Source organism: Pseudophryne corroboree, chromosome 5, assembly GCF_028390025.1.
Source record: "Pseudophryne corroboree isolate aPseCor3 chromosome 5, aPseCor3.hap2, whole genome shotgun sequence".
NCBI classification, from domain to species: Eukaryota; Metazoa; Chordata; class Amphibia; order Anura; family Myobatrachidae; genus Pseudophryne; species Pseudophryne corroboree.
In genome coordinates, this window is record NC_086448.1 from 249,742,106 (window position 1) to 249,764,358 (window position 22,253).

At 44.0% G+C, this 22,253-nt stretch overlaps 2 long non-coding RNA genes across 2 annotated transcripts in view; both read right to left on the reverse strand.

Moving 5' to 3' along the window:
• Positions 1-13,327, reverse strand: part of LOC134927575 (uncharacterized) — a 41,135-nt gene extending 27,808 nt beyond the window's left edge. Inside the window, exon 1 of the long non-coding RNA XR_010177676.1 lies at positions 13,044-13,327. This is a non-coding gene — a long non-coding RNA (uncharacterized LOC134927575). The remainder of the gene's footprint in view (positions 1-13,043) is intronic.
• LOC134927576 (uncharacterized) overlaps positions 1-22,253 on the reverse strand; it is a 185,712-nt gene that overhangs the window by 149,989 nt on the left and 13,470 nt on the right. The window lies entirely within an intron of this gene.

Genomic DNA, 22,253 nt, shown 5'->3' on the forward strand with positions numbered 1-22,253 from the left:
TCCAGTCTATTCTGAACTCCTCACACCTCAAAATATTGTTTTTAGGCCAAAAGGTTGCACCGAGGTCACTGTATGACTAAGCTAAGCGACACAATCACCTGGCCCATCTAGGAGTGGCACTGCAGTGGTAGACAGGATGGCACTTTTAAAAACTAGGCCCCAAAGAGCACATAATGCAAAAAAAAAAAAAAAAAGAAGAGGTACAAGATGGAATTGCCCTTGGGCCCTCCCACCAATGCTTATGTTGTATAAACAGGACATGCACACTTTAACAAACCAATCATTTCAGCAACAAGGTCTGCCACACAATTGTGGCTGAAATGACTGGTTTGTTTGGGCCCCCACCAAAAAAGAAGCAATCTATCCTTGCACAAACTGGCTCTACAGAGGCAAGATGTCGACCTCACCCTCCAATTCCTCACCCCTTTCAGTGTGTACATCCTTCTCCTCACAGAGTATCAATTCCTCCCCACTGGAATCCACCATCATAGGTCCCTGTGTACTTTCTGGAGGCAATTGCTGGTAAAGGTCTTCCCGGAGGAATTTATAATTCATTTTGATGACATCATCTTCTCCAAATTTTCTGGAAGTAACCTCCTACGCCGATCGCTGACAAGGTTACCGGCTACACTAAACACTCTTTTGGAGTACACACTGGAGGGGGGGGGGGGGGGGGGCAACTTAGATAAAATAAAGCCAGGTTGTGCAAGGGCATCCAAATTGCCTCTCTTTGCTGCCAGTATACGTATGGACTGTCTGACATGCCTCCTTGGATGCTGTCACTCATATAATTGTCCACCATTCTTTCAATGGTGACAGAATCATATGCAGTGACAGTAGACATGTCAGTAATCGTTGGCAGGTCCTTCAGTCCGGACCAGATGTCAGAACTCACTCCTGACTGCCCTGCATCACCGCCAGTGGGTCGGCTAGGAAATCTTATCCTTTTTCTCCCAGCCCCAGTTGTGGGAGAAAATGAAGGAGGAGCTGTTGATGGATCACATTCTGCTTGAGTTGACAATTTTCTCACCAGCAGGTCTTTGCACCTCTGCAGACTTGTGTCTGCCAGAAAGAGAGATACAACATAGGCTTTAAACCTAGGATCAAGCACGGTGGGCAAAATGTAATGCTCTGATTTCAACAGATTGACCACCCTTGAATCCTGGAAAAGCGAATGAACGGCTCCATCCACAAGTCCCACATACTTAGCAGAATTGCTCCGTATTAGCTCCTCCTTCAATTTCTCCAGCTGCTTCTGCAAAAGCCTGATGAGGGGAATGACCTGACTCAAGCTGGCAGTGTCTGAACTGACTTCACGTGTGGCAAATTCGAACGGTTGGAGAACCCTGCACAAGACATAAATCATTCTCCACTGCGCTTGAGTCAGGTGCATTACCCCTCCTTTGCCTATATCGTAGGTGGATGTATAGGCTTGAATGGCCTTTTGCTGCTCCTCCATCCAAGCATATAGAGTGTTGAATTCCACCTCGTTAACATCCTCTTGCTTCATGTGATGGCAGGGCAGGTTCTGGAGTGTTTGCTGGCGCTCCAGCCTTCGGCACGCGGTGGCTGAATGTCGGAAATGGTCCGCAAATTTTCGGGCCTCCAACAGCACCTCCTACATGCCCCTGTCATTTTAAAAAAAATTCTGCACCACCAAATTAATTGTATGTGCAAAACATGGGACGTGCTGGAATTTGCGCAGATGTAATGCATGCACAATATTGGTGGTGTTGTCCAATATTACAAATCCTTAGGAGATTCTAATTGTGGTAAGCCATTGTGCGATGATGTTCCTCAGTTTTCGTAAGAGGTTGTAAGCGGTGTGCCTCTTACGGAAAGCGGTGATACATAGCGTAGACAGCCTAGGAATGAGCTGGCGTTTGTGAGACGCTGCTACTGGTACCGCTGCTGTTGTTGCTTCGGGAGGCAATACATCTACCCAGTGGGCTGTCACAGTCATGTAGTCCTTAGTTTGCCATGTTCCACTTGTCCATGGTTAAGTGGACAGTGGGTACAACTGCATTTTTCAGGACACTGAGGACACTTTTCGTAATGTCCCTGTACAGTCCGGGAATCGCTTTCCTAGTGAAGTGGAATCTAGATGGGATTTGGTACCAGGGACACACTACCTCCATCAAGTGTCTAAATCCCACTGCACTAATGGTGGATACCGGATGCATGTCTAACACCAACATAGTTGTCAAGGCGTCAGTTATCCGCTTTGCAACAGGATGACTGCTGTCATATTTCTTCTTCCTCGCAAAGGACTGTTGGACAGTCAATTGCTTAGTTGAAGTAGTACAAGTGGTCTTCCGACTTCCCATCTGGGATGATGATCGACTCCCAGCAGCAACAGCAGCGGCAGCAGTAGGCGTACTACTCAAGGATCCTCCGGAGGAATCTTGGTTAGGAGAGGACTCGTCAGTCATGCCCGTGACATGGCTTGCAGTACTACTGATGTTCCTGACTGAGGAGGAAATTGACGTTGAGGGAGTTGGTGGTGTTACTTGCAGGAGCTTGGGTACAACAAGAAGAAGGGATTTAGGTGTCAGTGGACTGCTGACGCTCTTACCCAAAGTTTCTGAACTTGACAATGACTTCTGATGAATGCGCAGCAGGTGACGTATAAGGGAGGATGTTCTTAGGTGGTTAATGTCCTTACCCCTACTTATTACGTATTGACAAAGGTAACACATGGCTTGACACCTGTTGTCCAGATTTGTGGAGAAATAATTCCACACAGAAGAGGTGGCTTTTTTGGTATTTTGCCCAGGCATGACAATGGGCATATTCATCCCACGGACAACTGTCTCCCCCGGTGTCTGATTTAAACAAACCACATCACCATCAGAATCCTCCTCATCAACTTACTCCTTAGGGTGCTCCTTCTAGCACTTGTAGAGGGTGTGCAAATGGTGGAAGGAGCCACCTCGTCCTGTCCAGTGTTGGGAAGGTCAGGCATCGCAACCGCCGACACACTTGGGATTTTGTGATACCATCTTAGAATGTACAGTTCTTTGCTGTACTTTTGCCAGCTTTATGCTTTTCATTTTTCTAGCAGGAAGATTAGGGATTCCATCGTGAAGCTGAACCACTAGTCATGAACACAAACCAGAGACTTAGCCATTCCTTGCCACTCCGTAACGTAAATGGTATGTTGGCAAGTTTACGTTTCTCCTCAGATGATTTACATTTATTTTTTTGGGTCATTTTACTGAACTTTGGCTTTTGGGAATTTGCATGCCCTCTACTATGACATTAGGCATCGGCCTTGGCAGATGACGTTGATGGCATTTCATCATCTATGTCATAACTAGTGGCAACAGCTTCAGCACTAGGAGGAAGTGGTTCTTGATCTTTCCCTATTTTATCCTCCAACTTTTTGTTCTCCATTATTTTTCTGGAGTTATATAACTGTTCAGGAGAGCATACCTCTACACCACACAGGGCAAACCCTGTGAAAATGATTTGGATTAAATATTAATAACCCCTTTATTTGGAGTAATTAATATACAGCACAGGACAGCACCATTGAACTTATACGGCAGTACTTCTGGAATTATACGGCAGTATCACTGGAATTATACGGCAGTACCACTGGACTTATATGGCAGTACCCCTGGACTGGATTTATATGGCAGTATCACTGGACTTATACGCCAGTATGACTGGAATTATATGGCAGTATCACTGGAATTCTATGGCAGTATTACTGGAATAATATGGCAGTATCACTGGAATTACTGTATACGGCAGTATCACTGGTATTATACGGCAGTATCACTGTACTTATATGGCAGTACCCCTGGACTGGATTTATATGGCAGTATCACTGGACTTATACACCAGTACCACTGGAATTGTACGGCAGTATCACTGGAATTATACAGCAGTACCACTGGACTGGATTTATGCAGCAGTATCACTGGATTTATACGCCAGTACCACTGGAATTATACGTCAGTATCACTGGAATTATATGGCAGTATCACTGGAATTATATGGCAGTTTCACTGGAATTATACGGCAGTATCACTGGAATTATACAGCAGTATCACTGGATATATACGCCAGTACCACTTGATTTATATGGCAGTATCACTGGATTTATACGGCAGTATCACTGGATTTATATGGCAGTACCACTGGACATATACGGCAGTATCACTGGAATTATATGGCAGTAACACTGGACATATACGGCAGTATCACTGGATTTATATGGCAGTACCGCTGGACATATACGGCAGTATCACTGTACATATATGGCAGTACCACTGGACATATACAGCAGCAGAGTGACACCACCACTGGACTGATACAGGACAACACAGCACCACTGCGATAGACTGGACTTATACAGCAGCACTGGACATATGGCAGCAGAGGACATCACCACTGTGACTGGACTGATGCAGCACAAGACACTACCACTGTACTGATGCAGGACAACATAGCACCACTGGACTGGATTTATACAGCAGCACTGGACATATGGCAACAGAGGACACCACCACTGTGACTGGACTGATGCAGCACAAGACACCACCACTGAACTGATGCAGCACAACACAGCACCACTGGACTGGACTTATACAGCAGCACTGGACATATGGCAGCAGTGGACACCCCCACTGTGACTGGACTGATGCAGCACAAGACACTACCACTGTACTGATGCAGGACAACACAGCACCACTGCAATGGACTGGACATATACAGCAGCACTGGACATATGGCAGCAGAGGACACCACCACTGTGACTGGACTGATGCAGCACAATACACCACCACTGAACTGATGCAGCACAACACAGCACCACTGGACTGGACTTATACAGCAGCACTGGACATATGGCAGCAGTGGACACCACCACTGTGACTGGACTGATGCAGCACAAGACACTACCACTGTACTGATGCAGGACACTGAGGACAGAGACACGTCCTCTCGCTACACTCTCCAATACCAGAGTGAAAATGGCTGCGACGCGCAGCTCCATATATTGAATCCGAACCCCGCAAGAATCTGACAGCGGGATAATGACGTTTTGCCTCGTTCTGGTTTCCGAGTCAGGTGGGAAAAGCCAAGTCTGACTCGGATCCGGGCTCGAGTAGTGAAGTTTGGGGTGTTCGGTTCCCAGGAAACCGAACCCGCTCATCTCTATTAAAAACTTGTCAATAAACCTTTGGACTATGGGGCAGAAACAAACTGCTAGTGGCAGCAGTAGCCTGAATGTGTCCGAATAGTACTATCTATTGAAAGCACAGTGGAGAGTCATTGCGGTATTTATAAAAGGGTACCAAACACATTTATCTCCCTCACTAAGATGGCCATACACTAGACCTGCGTTGGGCTGGTTCGAGGATTAACTTCCAGTTAATTTATACCGGTACAGTGTTCAGAGGCATCAGGGTCTCTGCACTCACAAATGTATTCACCTACAATGCAGGTAGTGGGTGTAAAGAGCTTGGTGCTTCTAAACATTGTTCATAAATGGTCCTGAAGTGAATCCCCGGTCAGCCAGTCCAACGCTGCACTAGACCAACTTTCATCCAACTAATTGATTGTTTGGAATGAAAATTTAATGTATGGGAGCAAAGAGCAATCAGCAATTTGCTCCCAAACCTTGGAAAATGGACAAAAACTGTTGTTCAGGCAAGTTGGTTAACTCCGTCTGATCAGGATTACGATCTTTGGGATTCCGTGGTCGGTATTCCGACCGTCGGAATCCCAATCACTGGCAAATCAAACCCAACCCAGCTAAAAGCCCTGTTTTCTGAAATGCCTTTTTAAACAGTGGTACTGGAAATTTAAACCAAATTACAAGTTTCAGTAATGCTCTGGGCCCCGGCACATGCTGAGTAGAGCTGAATGAGCATGAGTAACTCATTGGTTTTGATATTACGTATGCCTAAAAAATAATGGCAAACTTTGGGTGTAAGTAACTTTCTATTGCCACATTAAAAAAATGACAGTTTTTGCCGTGACCATGTGTTGATAAATGGAGCTCAAAATTATTATTATATTTTTAATGCTATGATTTATGTTATCATAAAATTACAATTAAAAAGACACAATGGCATGTGCTATTCACATAATCTGCATTAGTTCTGAAATGTCCACCACCTTATGAGTTGTAAAATGTATTTTGATGAAGGGATGTAGTTAGTCTTCCGACACAGAATGCTGACGGCCAGAATGCCGACAGATCCCGACAGAGGATATTGGGTTAGGGTTAGGATTCGTTTTAGGGTTAGGCTGCGGGAGGGGATGGCTAGGGTTATGCTTCCAAAAGGGACAGTTAGGGTTAGGTTGCTGAAAGGGACGGTTAGCATTAGGGTGTGGGAGGGGTGGGTTTGTGATAGGACTGGGGTTAGGGTTAGAATACTCACGGGGATCATCAGCATTGTGATCGCCTGGATTCTGCTGTCGGGATTCTGGTCATCGGGATACTGACTGCCAACATTTTATACCCAACCCATCTTAGCAAATGAATTTGATTTTTTTGAAGCTGCCTTATGTTTTGCATAGAAAGAAAAAGATACATCAAAAATAGTAAAAAAAGAAAACCTCCAACAACTAGGAAACATGTTTAGCACAAATAATTTGCATTTGTGTTCGTGTCTGTTTGCATTACCTATAATAGGGATCATGTATACTTTGAAGTAAAAACAGTTTAGGTTCTATTTTCCGGAAATTCACATTTTTTGGAACTACATATGTGCACCAAAAATTGTTATGCCTCCATAGATATGGTACTGTAACTGAGATGCATTTAGACCCCTTGCTCTAAGGGGGGAGCAAAATAAAGGTATGAGGTTACATATAAGCACAGCTAAAATACAGTATCGCTTACTATGCTGGCCACAAGAAAGATACAGATTTGCCTCTTTGGAGGAGGAAGAATTGTGGGCGCTAATCTACAGTATTTCCATTATTATAATGGTATTTGCATTAATTCCTCAACAATAAAGTATATTTCCATTTGACCTTTAGAAGAGAAATGTATGTATTGATTTGAGCTTAATACTTTATATTTTGTCTTTACTTATTTTTCTAATTTCCTTTCATGTGGTAATTTAATAGCAATTATTAGTTTATTATTAATATTGTCAAGACATACTACATTGTTTATGAATGGTGTAGTATAATTATACTCTTTGCCACTACCGCTGTGCAACCACACATCCTGGTATAAACCAGGAGCATACCCAGGGCCGGTTCTACACCTTGTGGCGCCCAGTGCGAAAGTTTCCACTGGCGCCCCCCCGCAGCAAAACAGAGGCGTAGCTTTATAGGGGAGGATCGTGGCCACAGTTATGCCCCCAGTAGCTGTGCCCCCAGATTTGCCCCAAGTAGTTGTGCCTCCCAGTAGATTTGCCCCCTGTAGCTGGCTGTGCCCCCAGTAGTTGTGCCTCCAGCAGCTGTGCCCCCAGTTAATTTGCCCCCAGTAGCTGTTTCCCTTGTAGCAGTGCCCCCTGTAGTTGTTCCCCTAGTAGTTGTGCCCCTTGTAGCAGTGCCCCTGTAGTAGTGCCCCATGTAGTAGTGCCCCCAGTAGCTGTGCCTCCAGTTGATTTGCCTCCAGTTGATTTGCCCCCTGTAACTGTGCCCCCCTGTAGATTTGCCCCCAGTAGCAGGAGCGGGGAGGGAGGATAATAGTAGCGGCTCTTGCCACGGCGGCGCCCTCAGGGTAGCGGCGCCCCGGGCAAAAAGCCTGCTTGCCCGTGGCAAGAGCCACTACTGAGCATACCGTATACTGCATTACTGTTTACTCCCAAAGTAATCCAGTTACATATGCTACCCTTACCGAGCTGGAGGCATCTGCAAACAAAGCAAACAGTACCTTTCTTAAGATTTAAATTCTGTCCAATGCTAATGATGACATATAACTCTGCAAATACTAAAACAGTAAAATAGACTTATTCTGGTTTGTTAGCAAACCAAAAAAGCACACTAATTATCAAAACCATGTAGCACTGCAGATGTAACATGTGCAGAGAGGTTTAGATTTGGGTCGTCTGTGTTCAAACTGAAATCTAAATTGCAGTGTAAATTTGCTAACCCCCATAGTGTTTTCGGTTGGGGGATTTCTCTTTTACCACTCTGAAAGATATTCATATTTATACTAGAGATGTGCGCTGGAGACCATTTTTTCCAGTCATTTCCAGTCAATTTTCACCACGTCACAGATTACAATATTGTTTTCACCATTACTGGGCAAAGGCTACAGGGACCGGGTTGGTTACTAAGCAACAGAACAGCAGCACAGACACATAGCAGTTTATAGCACATCTATGAAACATTGCCACACAGCAGTGGCAGAAATGAAAGTTGCTGCTAGATGGAATTGTCCTTGGGCCCTTCTTCCCACCCTTATATTGGACATTAAAAAGCACATGCACAGTTTAAGAGACCAAGCATTTCAGCGACAGGGACTGACACTTTTGTGGCTGAAGAGCTTGCTTATTTTGGGCCCCACAAAACAATTTTTTGGATCGACTACAGTACCTCTGATCACTAATGAGGAGGTTGATGATGAGGGTGTTAACTACACTATAATCTTGTAAAATAAATTTAATGAACTCGCCGCAAATGACGTAACATGGAGGAGGTGCCTAGATGGCTAATGACCCCACCTCCACTAACTTTGGCCTCGCAAATGGAGCAGATGCCTTCACAAACATTGTCAGGATTTGGATAAAAATAATCCCACACCGAAGAGCTGTCTTTTTTGGTTTTATGCCCAGCCATCATAATTGCTTTATTTTTATCACAGGCAACAACTGCAGCCGCTGGTAGCTAACTTACACAAACAACATTATCAACATCCTCAGTGTCACTTAGTAGTAGTACACATACAGATGTGTCCACATACATCATTACTATATCCTGCCAAATATGGCATGGTTTTGCATGCCATAGACTCAGAGATTTAGCCATGTCTTACGATTTTTCTTAATGCTTCTTTAATGTGTAACTTTATATATATATTCTATTATGGCAAACAAAGATGTTAAAATCCATCCACTCACCACTCATCTTTAACACTGTATATTGGGTTTTTTATTTTAGATACCCTGACTTAGATCTGCTATGCCCTTGAGCATTAGCTTTATAGAAGTTGCAGGACTAGCATTGTCATCATGACTGTTGGCAGCAGGTGATGCACTAGTATTTGTTTGCTCTTCTCTAAACTGATAGTTATCCATTTGTCAAGTTGCAGATCACTGCGTGGATCACAGGGTTTATAGGAGCATGTGAACAAAGCACACTTGAGTAAAGTGCACCAACCAACCAGTACAAAAACAATAGATATATTACAAATATTTTATTTTTCTATTTTTAAACTTGCAGCTCAGTTCCAACTGTGTGGATCACTGTGCTTATAGACGCATGTGAACAAAATGCACTTGAGTAAAGAACACCAACCAACCAGTACATAAACAGTAGCTATTATATATTTTGTTTTTATATTATTAAACTTGTAGCTTGATTCACAGGGCTTATAGATGCACTTGAACAAAGCTCAGTTGAGTAAAGCCCAGCCAATACAGCAGGGTACAGCGCAACACACAGAAGTATGCAGTGTGCCCATATATACACAGTCACTAAACTGCACAGCCACAATTAGTCTGGAGTCTCTGTATGGACACAGCCTGCCACAACAGCAAAGTATAGAGCAGTGTGCCCCTATACAGTCACTATACTGCACAGCCTCAATTAGTCTGAAGTCTCTGTATGGACACACAGCACAACCTAAACAGCATAGTACAGCGCAGTGTGCCCCTATATATACAGTCACTATTTACTGTACAGCCACAATTAGAAGTCTCTGGATGGACACAACACAGCCTAAACAGCAGGTTATTGCACAGCATTCGTCAGCATGCATTTAGTGAAATAGCACCAAGTCCCAGCCGTGGTGCCTTATATGGAATCCAAGTCTTACGAGAATCCGACACCAGATACGAGTCTGGTGGGAACACCCCTGTGCTCGGATTCCAATGTTAAGTGGCTCGGATTCTGTGGAATCAGAACTGCTCATCTCTAATTTATACATTAATAATATTTCAATATTATCCTGTATTTTTGTACCACACAAGGGTTTTGCTGCACGTTACAAAGTATGTGAGCAGAAACAGTGCAGTCAAAACAAGAAGAAAAACATGCAAAAGACTTACACATCTACTTTCCGATTCCCCATTCTGCAATGGGGCATCAGCAAAACAGGAAAATAATCATAGATGTATGGTCCTCATTACAGTACAACACAGACTACACAGCTCACATTAAAACAGCAAACATACTGTCTCTGTCATGGATCAGTCTACAAATGATCAGGAAAAGGCGGCAAATCAAGCAACCACAGATTTGTGGAAAGTGCACAGTCTTGGATCTGCGGAAGGAGAGTAGGGTTAAAGATCCACCCCAGAGAGTATCATAGTTGTATTTTTCATTTATATAACTATAGTACTTGCTACCATCATTTCTTTTTGTTTTCTGTATACAGAATAGCAACACTATATATTATTACTAGTTGCAGGGCCGGTTCTAGTTCTTTTGGCGCCCCGAACGGAGAATAGGGGCATGGCTTCATACAGGGGGTGTGGTCAGTTATGCCCCCTGTAGAGTTGTGCCCCCATTTGTGCCCCCTGTAGCGTAGCGCCGCTTGCACACAAAAAAATAATACTTACAATCCCCGCTCCTGACCGCTGCAGACCTCCGCTTCGCCGCTCCTCTCCTCGGATCTATGGGAGAGACGTCATGACGTCTCTCCCATAGTACAGCATACACAGACACTAGAGGTCAAATATGACCCCTAGCGTCTGTCAGTCCCACAATGCTGTGCGGAGCGCGATGACGTCATCGCGCACCGCACAGCAAAGGTCCTCTCCACGAAGGGAAACTAGATGCGTAGCGTCTAGTTTCCTTCACAGCCGGGGACCAGCGGGGGACACAGCAGGACACAGCGGGGGGCACAGTAGCGGATCTTGCCATGGTGCGGCACCCTCCGGATGGCGGCGCCCCGGGCAAAAGTCCTGCTTGCCTGTGGCAAGATCCGCTACTGACTAGTTGTTCTACCCGTTCTTCGCACAGGGGTTTGTGATTTTCACAGCTGAATATATAAATGACTGTTAGAAATTTGGTAAATCTATAGAGATGTCAATTTGAGACGTCTTAATGTAAATAAATAATGAGCACCCATAGCAGATACTGTGAAAAGTGACAGGAACATTTTTGTAGTTTATTAAATTCTACACACTGGAGGTGCACTCCAAATTTTGATCCGTTTGTCCGTTTGGGCGTAATCATTCACGCAATGCAGGCCACGCATCGGTAATAATGTCATTATGTCAACCCCCTTTTCATCCCCTCAGGGGAGGTTTATTAAAATTCTAATTGTGTAGTTTTCCTATGTCCCACCTGAAGAATACCTATGTTAAATGTCAACTTCCTAACATATCGGTAAGTAAGAGAATTAGTGATGAGTCAGTGATGAGTGAGGGCTTTCACATTTATATATATATAGATGTGTTTTAGTGCTTATAAATCAATCATTACAGAAAAAGGAAATAATGTATAAACCTCAGCCTATGGCAAAGCACACGAAAACTGCTAGAAATGTTTCCACAATGGCTTTATTTTCCTATTTCACACAATTTATACAGTATTTCTGCTCTTGCAAGGCCCGAATGTTCATTTGTTCAAGAATATTCTGTATCCTCAAGGAGTTGTCTGCAGAAATATATACTAGCAGTGCCTACCTGTCATTGCCAAATTTTATTTAATTATACATTTTTTTCTTTCCCATTTTTTCAGTTCACTTGTCCAGGGCCGAAACTAGGATTCTTGTCACCCGGGGCAAAACAGTAATCCGGCGCCCCACACACAAACACACGCACAGACAACCAACCCACCACCACCACCACCACCACCACGTGTAACTCTGTGCGAAGACTGACAATGCCATCAGCCAGTACCAGCTAACGGGCTATTTTCACTCATTGGTGTCCACGACACCCATAGAGTGGGAATAGAACCTGTGGCGAGCGCAGCGAGCCCACAAGGGGCTTTTTTACACTCACCCCTGACGGCATTCTGGTGGCCGGGGTCCTGGCGTCGGTATGCTGACCGTGCACCGGCCACGTAACCCCAACCCATATATACTCCATGAGAGCAAAGGGCTGGTAGCTGCTATATAGCTTCTTTTCTAGACATTTAGCTGGACTCAGGGGGTCATTTTCGACCCGTTTGCACGCTGCGGTTCATTGCAGCGGTGCGAACGGTTCAGAACTGCGCGTGTGCGGCGGCCGCATTGTGCAGGCGCGTCATTGCCTGGTGATGGCAGTCTCCGGGCAGCGACGCCGCATACTAAGAAAGCGGTCGCAGCGGCGACCGCAAGAAGATTGACAGGAGGAAGGCGTTCCGGGGTGTCAACTCACCGTTTCCCAGACGTGGAGATCCGAATGCAGGTGTATCCAGGCGTTTGGAGGGCGGATGTGTGATGTCAATTCCGGTACCTTCATCGCTAGATCCCTCGCACAGGGTAAGTAGGTCTAGGGCTGGTCTTGTTTTACACAAAACTTTTTTAGCATAGCAGGGCTGCACAAGTGATCACAACCCTGCTATGCTAAAATACACTCCCCCATAGGCGGTGTCTAGTTGATTGCTACGTGCGATCAACTCGGAATGACCCCCTTAGTTAGACATTTGGGCTACAGATTAAGTTAACAAGGAAATAATACCCCATACATTGATACATATGTAAAATCACACACATACATACTGTCACACATCTAAACACGCACGCATACATTAAATTCATTCACGTACATAGTCACACACTGTCCTGTATACATACATAGTCACACATACATACATACATACATACATACATTATACATACATACAGTGACACACAAGCACGCATACAGATATGTAGTGACACACCTATTCACATACAGTCACACACATGCACAACACATTCATACACACACACATATAGTAGTTGCACACACATACAGTGTCACACTCACTATTTAGGCTTTGGTGTGTGCTGCTGCTGCTCCTCTCCCCTCCTCTCTTCAATGGTGCTGGCTGGCCTGGCACTGAGTAAAGTGCCGTGTAGCTCCGCCCCCTTTTCGGACCATTCATGTTTCCAGCTCAGCAGTGCAATAGTGCACTGCTGCGATTATCAAAGGCAGCAGGGGGGGCTGGGGTAACTTGTTCCATGTGCCCCGTCTTAGGGCACAACAGGCAGCACACGACAGTCAGCATAGAAGAAACTGAAAGTAAACTACAGCTCCCGCAGCAAGGGCTTCTGGGAGCTGTAGTTTATTTTCAGTTTCATCACACACAGACTGGACTGCTTTGTGCTGCTCCTGCGAAGGGACCTGTGCGCATCGGGACTCGGAGGGGGTGTAAGCATTGCGGCGCCCCCTCCAATCCGGCGCCCAGGTCACATGCCCCCCTAGCCCCCCCTTAGTTACGGCTCTGACTTGTCTATCTTAATTAGAGATGTGCACCAACCAGTGGCGGCTGCTACCCCGGGGCTGCAACTTTGACCACACATTGCAGGGGGGAGCTGGACAGCACATACAAAAATACATGTGATGTATGTAATATACAGTATGTGCTGGCTGCCTTACCCAGAGATTAGCAGCCACCGCTGTGTGTATAACTGACCTGCTGGCTGCCTAAGCATGGGAGGTACTACTCTGCTTGTCTATCATCTTCTGTAAGCCCGCCCCCCAACTCCCATTGGCTCACAGGTGTCTGTGGGCAGGCTTTTAGAAGATGATAGACAAGCAGAATTGTGTTTCCCATAGTTTGGCAGCTGTCAGGTCAGTTATACTCACAGCGGCGGCTTCTGATATCTGGGTAAGGCCGCCAGCTCATATATTACATACAACATCACATGTATGTTTATATGTGCTGACCGGCTTTCCCCTTAAATATGTATTCAGAGGGGAAACATCTGCCACTGGCACCAAACCTTGTGATTTGGTTTTGGTTTGGGATCTGTATTAATTTTGTGTTTTAGTTTTGGTTCTAATTTTCCAAAACCACCCATGTGTTTTGGTTTAGGATTAGTTTTTTTTTCTAAACAAAAAATGCTAAAAGCAGCTAAAATAATGTAATTTGGGCCTGTTTTTGTTCCTAAAGTATTATTGAACTCAATAACATTAATTTCCAGTCCAGTCAATTTTGACCACCTCATTGACCATAGGCTGGCTGGCTAAACTTAGTAACAGAGCAACTGCACAAACACATGGCAGTTATTTTTGTTTAAAAATGATTTGCACATGTTATATCTGCCCCCCCCCCCCACAGTGCACATGGTTTTGCCCAACTGCTAACAAATTTGCTGCTGCGATCAACTCTAAATTAGGCCCATTAGGTAGACAAAAGTGATTAGACACTGACAGCAAATAGATCAGTGAGATTGAATGGACATCAGTATTTTGCAGATCCACAACGTGCAGTGATTACTGTAGACACCATTCTTGGCAAACTGTCTACAAGTTCCTAGACAACAGCAGGCTGCATGTCTTGCCATTCCACCTTAAGTACAGTGACCATCTGTGTCACTGAAGGTCGAGTCAGTCTAGAATACACCTGTCACTCCAATTCATCACAGAGGTTCTCAGTGGGGTTAATATCTGGACTCTGAGCTGTCCATCCGGGTTACTGAATTTTCTGTATACCAGTCCAGCATCGCCCTGGAAACATGACATTGCGCAGATTATGATGATCCCCTTAAACTCGGTGAGCTCCTTCAGGCAAGCCATTTTATCACAAATGATCTAATCAATACACCTCTACCTATTTTATACCATTATGAACACATGTGTGCTGCAGGACCACACCATTGTCCTTGTGCGCATGGGGTGGTTGAATGGGGGGGGGGGAGGGGTTGTTCAGTGACTTAGTCTACATAGGGGTATATGCAATTGCGGTCGAATTCCCGAAATTGTCGAATTTCGGGTATTTTTCGCCCAAAAAAAAAATTCGGCAATGCAATTCAGTGCTTTCCGTCAAAAAAACGGACTTTCAAAATTCGACTTTTTGAAATTCGACTTTTTGCAAATTCGACTTTTCTGCAATGATACAAGTGCTGCAATTCGACAAAAGCATATTCAATTCAAGTTTGGAAATTCGACAGCAGTGCTTTTAGACAGCAAATTCGTCATTTTCAATCCGCCACACTTTGGAGGGTGAAACCAATAAAAAAAAATGAAAACATGCTTTTTTTGTGGGTTTTTTTCGTGGTAATATCAGATCTATTTATATTAGAAGGGATTAGGTACTTGGTTTGTCTTTTTGGGAGGCACAAGTATTATTTATATATTTTTAAAAATAATATATATATTTTTTTTTAATAGATGGAATGGTGAAATCCCTGAAAAAAATGGCGTGGGGTCCCCCCTCCAAAGCATAACCAGCCTCGGGCTCTTCGAGCTGGTCCTGGTTCTAAAAATGCGGGGAAAAAATTGACAGGGGATCCCCCGTATTTTTAAAACCAGCACCGGGCTCTGCGCCTGGTGCTGGTGCAAAAAATACGGGGGATAAAACGAGTAGGGGTCCCCCGTATTTTTTACACCAGCATCGGGCTCCACTAGCTGGACAGATAATGCCACAGCCGGGGGTCACTTTTATACAGTGCCCTGCGGCCGTGGCATTAAATATCCAACTAGTCACCCCTGGCCGGGGTACCCTGGGGGAGTGGGGACCCCTTCAATCAAGGGGTCCCCCCCCAGCCACCCAAGGGCCAGGGGTGAAGCCCGAGGCTGTCCCCCCCATCCAAGGGCTGCGGATGGGAGGCTGATAGCCTTGGTAAAATGTCAAGAATATTGTTTTTTCCAGAAGAACTACAAGTCCCAGCAAGCCTACCCCGCAAGCTGGTACTTGGAGAACCACAAGTACCAGCATGCGGGAGAAAAACGGGCCCGCTGGTACCTGTAGTTCTACTGAAAAAAAAATACCCAAATAAAAACAGGACACACACACCGTGACAGTAAAACTTTATTTCATACGTCGACACACATACTTACCTATGTTCACACGCCGACATCGGTCCTCTTCTCCATGTAGAATCCACGGATACCTGAAAAGAAAAGATCAATATACTCACCTCAACCAGGGTCCAGAGATAAATCCACGTACTTGTTAAAAAAAAAAAAAAACGGACACCCGTACCATGCCGGACTGAAAGGGGTCCCATGCTTACACATGGGACCCCTTACCCCGAATGCAGAGAGACCTCTCAGAGTGACAGCTGTCACAGAAAGATCTCTAAAGCCAATCAGGAAGCGCAACTTTGTTGCGCTCACCTGATTGGCTGTGCGCTGTCTGAACTCAGACAGCGCATCGCACAGCTCCGTCCATTACTTTCAATGGTGGGAACTTAGCGGCTAGCGGTGAGGTCACCCGCCGGTCAGCGGCTGACCGCGGGTAACCCCCGCAGACGGCAAAGTTCTCACCATTGAAAGTAATGGAGAAAGCTGTGCGATGCGCTGTCACAGCACAGACAGCGCACAGCCAATCAGGTGAGCGCCACGGAAGTAGCGCTTCCTGATTGGCTGAAGGGACTTCAGTGACAGGAGTCACGTGGTGTCCCGGCATTCGGGGAAAGGGGTCTGATGTGAAAGCATGGGACCCCTTTCAGTCCGGTGGTACGAGTGTTCGTTTTTTTTTTTTTAACAAGTACGTGGATGTATCTCTGGACGTGGATGTACCTCTGGACGCTGGAAGGTGAGTATAATTTTTTTCACAGGTACCCTCGGATCGTCGGAGACCGTGGCAGTCGGCGTGTCAACATAGGTAAGTATGTGTGTGTCGGCAGTGTGTAATAAAGTTTTACTGTCACTGTGTACTGTTTTTATTTGGGTATTTTTTTTCCAGTAGAACTACAGGTACCAGCGGGCCCGGTTTTCTCCCGCATGCTGGTACTTGTGGTTCTCCAAGTACCAGCTTGCGGGGGAGGCTTGCTGGGACTTGTAGTACTGCTGGAAAAAACAATATTCTGTCATTTTACTCAAGGCTATCAGCCTCCCATCCGCAGCCATTGGATGGGGGGGACAGCCTCGGGCTTCACCCCTGGCCCTTGGGTGGCTGGGGGGGGGGGGACCCTTGATTGAAGTGTTTGTGTGTATTTAAATATATAGATAGATGGATAGATATAGAAACTTGTGTGGTCTGGCTCTACCTGTATTGCATCATTCATGAACCGGGTGGCTGCACATTATAGCGGCATGTTAAAGGGCAAAGTCTCAGTGCTGTATATTGTGTGGCCTGATGAAAGTGCCACACAATAATCAGCACTGAAACATTGCCAATTAACTTAATTGGTAAAGTGGAGAGAGATAGTGGAGTGATGTACTAAGCCTGATTCTGTTTGATCCAGCATTTAAGTGACTACCTCACCTGCTATACCTGAATCATGTGTTTGTCAATGTTAGTGTTTTGTTTTTTATGTGTGTAAAGGCATATTCATTCAAGAAGTACTGTTACTTTACCTATTTTCTCCTGGTTTAACTAACCTGTACAGTTTGCATCAATTAATATTATCATTTTTAACTGGCCTGGAGTGTGGTAGAGATTGTTTAACTGTTTATTAGTACTGCACATGTATGGCATGCAACAGTAGTACTATCCATTCTTATTAGTACTGCACATGTATGGCATGCAACAGTAGTACTATCCATTCTTATTAGTACTGCACATGTATGGGATGCAACAGTAGTACTATCCATTCTTATTAGTACTGCACATGTATGGGATGCAACAGTAGTACTATCCATTCTTATTAGTACTGCACATGTATGGGATGCAACAGTAGTACTATCCATTCTTATTAGTACTGCACATGTATGGGATGCAACAGTAGTACTATCCATTCTTATTACTACTGCACATGTATGGGATGCAACAGTAGTACTATCCATTCTTATTAGTACTGCACATGTATGGGATGCAACAGTAGTACTATCCATTCTTATTAGTACTGCACATGTATGGGATGCAACAGTAGTACTATCCATTCTTATTAGTACTGCACATGTATGGGATGCAACAGTAGTACTATCCATTCTTGCTCTTTGTATACTGAGGGAGTGAACTATCCCTCAACTCTATATTAGCCAGGGATTAGTGCAGCCTAAACAGTATGTGATTGTATGGAGCATTATAAATATATGTATACACACACATATATATATATATATATATATATGAGTCAGATTCTATAAAAGCAGAATACTAGTAAATTGTACTTTCTGCCCTTTATTATCTCCACAAAATATATATTTCCGCTACCCAGGAGGAACAGAGAGGTGGCTGTGGGCAATATTTAGATGCTATAGGTAGGAACCCTTATTAGTTGCATCCTTCTCCTTTGGAGGACATTAGAGCAGTTACTGTGCATTGCAGTCTTAGTTAGTAATCCATTCTATGATCAATGTACTGTAATCCACCCCCATCAAGAACAATGGAACACGCAGATAGCGCAAGTAACAGGACAGCACATGCAAATCTAAGTATATAGAGAGCACATGTACTGACGCTAGGTGACTGGCCCTCCCCATTTGTACTGCCGGCAGCTGTCTTGCAGTTCTGTAGCAAAGGTGATGGCTTTCACTGTTGACGTCTCCCACTTGCCCACTTTGAAGATGGAAGGGAGGAGAAAAAAGTGGAGAGATGGGTCAGCTGCACATCTGATAGGGTGGCTGGTCCCTGGGAACCCTGCAAGAAGCCCAGAAGCCACCCAGTCATTACGATGGAGAAGAGGGGCCCCTCGTCCGGCAGGTCTACCTCCTCAATCTCTGTCATGGCCAGTGGTGTGGCTGCCAGCGTACTGTAATCAGTCAGTTTGACTAATTTATTAATACCTATGTGACCTGCATAATATAGCCGGCTGAGGGCCCCTTCTTTGCTGTGGGACCTTGTGTACTGCACTGGCTGCATCGCTGCTATTGTGGTTCCTTTGCTATCTCCAAGGGTACAGTACATCTGCCTTGAACACAGTTAAAACTGCTAATATGTACCTTTGTTCTAAACCATATTTTAAGGGGTAGACTAGATGGGCCATCTGCCATCAAATTCTGTTGCTGAGGGGCAGATTTACTAAGCTTGGAGAAGTGATAAAGAGGAAGGTGATAAAGTACCAGCCAATCAGATCCTAACTACCATGTCACAGGCTGGGTTTGAAAAATGACAGTTAGGAGCTCACTGGCTGGTGCATTATCTCCTTCCACTTTATCACTTCACCAGGCTTAATAAATCTGCCCCTATGTTCCTAACGGGAGGCACTCGATATACCGGCTGTTGGGATCCCGGTGCTCAACATACCGGCGCAGATGCGTTTCTAACCATACAAAGAAATGATCGAACATCACAGATCCTTGCAAACCTCTCTCTGGCAATCTGTCTATTCCCAAAAGTAACAAAAGAGGCAACTGATTTACAGCATTTGTTATTACAATCTCTGTTCCTCTGAAAATAGCTTGGATTGCATAGCACAGCTGGGCCTGAGATGGACGCAAAGTGGCAGCAAGTGCTGATGGCTGCATACAACTCAGAATCATACCTTTTGCTCATAGATACCCTTAAAATAGTTTTGCCTTAAAATTATTATTATAGTATTGAATTACAATGAAATTAATTAGCATTCGATATTATTATCTTATTTTAAATGTTTATAAAAGTGGGGTTTTCAAATTAATGTAATGTATTAAAATTATAATAACATATGGAAGTCAAAAAAATGAATGGCAACTGATGTGATGATGTCATCTACCCTATGACTTCATAATGTGACACATGGAATGTGAAGTGATTCATTTTGTTTTTCTTCTGGTATTATGAAATTATTCTAAAGGTCTTTAATAATTCACTTTCTACACTGATTGTGCATGTGTATTACTATTATATAATGTAGTATAAAATAGATTATCATGTTACTTTTTTCCATTACATCATGTTTGATACACTGATTTGTTGTGACAAACCCCAGGAGCATTGTGTGGAAAAGATGTAAGCTAATTAAAATATAACGACATATGGGACTTTTTCTATTTTAAGAATCAGTTCTATTTTTAGAATACTAGGAAATGATATGAAGTCGCTGGCTGGTTATGTGCCCAATATCCAGGGCTACTAAATTTGCATTTAGTGTTCATTTAAAACATTTGATCAAACAGAGACCTGATCTGAAGAATGCTTTGATTTAGTATTCTAAAAAAATGCTTAATGCCTTTTTATATATAAATGTTAAATATTTCAGTGTTGCTATGTTAAATCCTGCATGTTCAAACTGTATGTTTCTAGCATATAATTAAACCCAAAATGTTCAAATAACAGAATATTATCTTCATTACTATTAATTTGTATGGTTCCACAGTGCTCCTCTATGCCGGACTTTGGGTAAAAAGCAGCATACAGCACAAGGAAGACAAGATAAAAGCAGATGTGAAAACAAAAGGTTGGATATGCTGGTGAGAGAGCTTACTATCGACACAATAAAGGGGGATACACACTTAGAAATGTGTGCTTAAATTCTAAGCAATCTAACTAGATTGCTTAGAAATTAAGCACACATCGCTAAGTGTGTATACCCCACAGTGATAGCGATGCGCGGCCCTGCACGCCGCTATCGCTGACCACAGATTGGCCTGCATGCAGGTCAAATCTAGTCAGATCACTCACTTCACTACTGGGTGAAGTGCGCGTTCCCCCCCCCCCCCCCCCCCCCCCCTCGCTCAGCACACATTGTGCGGTGTGTACATCTCTGGGACACATCGAAACGTGTGTACCCCTCTTAAGGTACACTTTCCATAAAGTCTGTTCATATATACTGTATTATGTATTTTTTTGTTATATATCTGCGAAATGTAGCTCAGCTGCAATTTCATGTATTTATTTTAACTTATGCTATGTACAATGCTGGATTGATTTCTAAGCACTAAAACCCATAATAAAGGAGGCTTTAATACTATCAAAGGCTTTTATGTTGTTGTAAAATAGCTTTTACAGTCCTGTATATTCATTTTCATTTCAGGAAACAGAGCCTATTTTTGTGAACCACTTTATCTAAAGTCAGAAAGTTGGTGCCATTCCATTGAAAATTGGAGTCCACTTTCACGGTAACTAGATCTGAGAAATCTAGGTCTGTCCTCTATTATGTTAGCTACGGTCTGGTGCATGCAAGTCCAGGAAAAGAATGATCTTGAGGATACTGACAAGTGCATTCTGTGATGTCTGAAAGAAAAATTATTTCAGAGCTCAGAACAGCAGTACTAGTACATGATGCTTATAATCATGCTGTATACTATAACAAACTGTAATGAAATAATCCCCAGTAATTGTAGTACAGTATTACAATGGGTATCTGGGCTAATCTTCTATTCACAAATCGGGTATGATAAAAATACAGTCACCGTTGCAATACTTAAATGAGTATACTTTGATGTACGTGCTTGGTACTGTGACTTAACTAAAAAGCAAAACAAAAAATTGGATTTTAATTACCTACCGGTAAATCCTTTTCTCGTTGTCCGTAGAGGATACTGGGGATCCATTTAGTACCATGGGGTATAGACGGGTCCACTAGGAGCCATGGGCACTTTAAGAATTTGATAGTGTGGGCTGGCTCCTCCCTCTATGCCCCTCCTACTAGACTCAGAAACTGTGCCTGAGGAGACGGACATACTTTGAGAGAAGGATATAAAAGGATAGTGGTGAGATTCCGAACCAGCATACACAAACAAGAGGAAAGCCAAGCTAACCAAACTTGAAAAACAGGAACAGCAACAGCTGAACCAAACAACAATACTTAACAAAGTAACAGGAAGTACGAAGCACTGGGCGGGCGCATAGTATCCTTTACGAAGTATGAGAAAAGGATTTACCGGTAGGTAATTAAAATCCTATTTTCTCTTACATCCTAGAGGATACTGGGGATCCATTTAGTACCATGGTGAAGAACCAAAGCTCCCAAACTGGGTGGGAGAGTGCTGAGGTTCCTGCAGAACTGATTGACCAAACTTAAGGACCTCAGAGGCCAAAGTGTCAAACTTGTAGAACTTAGCAAACGTGTTCGAACCTGACCAGAGCTGTAAAGCCGAGAAACCCCGGGCAGCCACCCAAGAAGAACCCACCAAACTAGTAGAGTGGGCCTGTACAGATTTTGGAACCGGCAATACTGCCGTGGAATAAGCTTGCTGGATAGTGAGCCTGATCCAGCATGC